Source organism: Alligator sinensis, unplaced genomic scaffold (genome assembly GCF_000455745.1).
Source record: "Alligator sinensis unplaced genomic scaffold, ASM45574v1 scaffold361_1, whole genome shotgun sequence".
In the NCBI taxonomy this organism is placed as follows: Eukaryota; Metazoa; Chordata; order Crocodylia; family Alligatoridae; genus Alligator; species Alligator sinensis.
The window spans coordinates 2,429,885-2,432,588 of record NW_005842007.1 but is presented as its reverse complement, the minus strand read 5'-3'; the positions used below and the strand labels follow the sequence as shown (position 1 = coordinate 2,432,588).

The following is a 2,704-nucleotide window of genomic DNA, read 5'->3' as shown; positions in this document are numbered from 1 at the left end:
TTCTGCAGATATTCTAGCAAGAAGCGAGCCTGCTCCGCCTGCCTGCCGCAGCGAGGGCACGGGGAAACAACAATGGAAGCCAGCGGGAGAAACAGGGGGAGCAATGGAAAAAAAAATCATCATCATCATCCTGCACACACACACAGGAGGGAGGGAGCCCGAGAAAGAGGAAAGGCATTTGCAACACTTTCCCTATAGGCAGGGCAGGACAATCCGAAAGTGCCTCCCGCTTTTACTATTGTCCAGTGTCAGGGCTTGCGGTGCCTTTTGCAGCTGGATCGTGTGTGCTAGAGCCACGACGTGATTAGAAAGTAAAATGAAATCATGTTTTCTAATTCAAAAAAAAAAAAAAAAACAACTGACAGGCAATATAATGTCTGGCTGTGTTTACAAATTAACACCAGTGCTGCTGAGATAGAAGATTTCGCAATCGTTACAAAACCCAGGCATTACCATTTAAAAAACTATTACTTCCTTCTCTAGTCTTTGTCCAACAATAATACTGATTCTAACATTTTCCATTCTGTCTTGGATTTATGCTCCTGTTAATTGTGCCTGATCTCAATGATTCCGGGTGGATGGTACTAAGTTGCTTTATTACAGGTTTTATTATACTCAATGCTCTCATTTGTAACTTGCCTAAAGTGCTTCTGGATTTAAGTATAATTAAATTGAGAAATGTTCAGAAATGACTACTGCTGCAGTTCTTGTGTTTTAACTATATGGGGAAATATGATCCCTTTATGCATGCACCCTAAACCCATAAAGTAAATGTAGTGTGGCATAATACTTTTATTTGTGTTATTTCTACATATATTCCATACACGGAGGACTGTTAAGTTTAAAATCCCACAGAGATATTTACGATTAAATAATTTTCACCATCGACTTGATTTTCTCAAATATTTACCAATCCTTTTTATTAAAGGTTAACTTCTGCAGCAACAAGGCAGAGGGGGGGGGGGGACATTTTTTTCCTGACTCACATCCCCTTAGAGAACTATATTAGTCCACCCGAATAAAAAGTCTTAAAAGATGCAAAAATACTCTTAGAAGATGCATTTATTTCTAATTTTTATCCTTTATCCCTGCATCCTGCTGATTCAGTTTTACAGAAGGAAAGGATTTAAACCAGATGCCTTTTGGTTTTCACGATGTATAGCACTGATAATAATTCATAGCTCCTTGAAAGGGAAATCAAACGATTTGTACGTAAATATCTGGAAAGAGCCCCCACCCACACTTCACCTTCCAGTTTAACCAAACAGGATTGCAAAAGAATATTTCAGGTCAGGCTTTTCTAGCCACCCAAGCCCTTGCAGTGGACAAATTAGTTTATTCTAAATCTTCCCTTCGTGTTCCTTCCTTTCAAGTTAAAAATATCGATCTGTTCTTAAAGGATCCAAATTGCTTGCTAAATCCTCGGCTTTACGAAATGCACCCGTTTACTCCAAAACTGCTAACCAGAAACTAGCAATTTTCTGTGGTTAATTTAGCCAGATGAGAGCTGCAATAAATTCTCTATTTGCCTGAAGTATAATCTACCAAAGAAAGAAAAAAGAAAAAAGGTTTCAAAATGACCAAATTAAAAAAAAAAAAAAAGAAATAGGTAAGTTCATCTGAACATTATCCTGGCAACATGAAACTGTAATCATTAAACTGTCAGCGGATATATTGTTGTAATATTTGATCCTGTAATTTGGGATGGCATTTTAACAAAAATCACATCCAGATCCCATCAGACTCCCTCCCCTCTCCTGCAAGTAAATGGGCCGGAGTGGGAGCACTGTGAGCCTTAATAAATTTATTGGCATGTTCTAATTCCATTTTCAGGGAGAAACCCAGGAACAGGAACTTTGATCACAAACAGTTGTTGCCATTACGTTGCATCAGGTCCTTCCCGGGGAAACAATGGCCTTTTTCTGGCTTTGTAAATAGCCAGTGTGCTAATGTCATGCTTAATTAGCAATCATTTCGAACTGTACTTATTGATAACAGAATTAGACCTCCAAATAATGTATTATCCAATAGGCTGCAAACATTTAATTTAATAGAGGGGGGAAGCAGAGCTGCAGAGAATTTGATAACCTATAGCTAATGATTTATGAGGTCACCCTTAGCACTTCTGCTAAAAAGAGGAGGCAGCATTTTAATATACCTCTCCTCCGATCTGTCACTTAATTCCTTCAGAGGAGAGGATCCTCTTACAACTTTAGACGTCATTAGCCTAGATGCCAATTCTGTAATCAGTGGAAACTGATTTCCAGCCCCCACCCCCTTCTTCTGCCACTTTCACCCACTTTTATTTCATCTGGGGAGGTAATGTTTGCTTCTCCATTTGACCAGTTCTTGCATTTCAGGCAAATGTGTGTGCTTGTGTGTGCATGTGGGGGTGTTTTCCCTTCCCTTTCCCTAAGGCGATGCGAAATCCCCAATGCAAGGCCCCGCGGTGGTATTAGCTATTCTTCCAATCCTAGCAGCTTATTGTCACGGCAAAGGCCGAGATGGTTCAGGATGACAGTGAGGTGATTTATTCCAAGGGGGGTGGACAGGGCGGTGCGGAGCCCGGGCGACCCATTGTTCTCCGTGGGGCCTGGGCTCTGTGGTTGAAATTGGCTCCTGAGGGTGACAATGGCTTTGCCACCCGGCCTTGGGGATGGCACTCATCCCCGAGCAGGGTTGGGGGGGGGGGGGGGGGGGTGGA

The 2,704-nt window shown here is 41.6% G+C and overlaps 1 protein-coding gene across 5 annotated transcripts in view; it reads right to left on the bottom strand.

Moving 5' to 3' along the window:
- The window catches only part of TFAP2A (transcription factor AP-2 alpha), a 19,588-nt gene that overhangs the window by 9,418 nt on the left and 7,466 nt on the right, over positions 1-2,704 (bottom strand). The gene's annotated exons all lie outside the window — the stretch shown is intronic.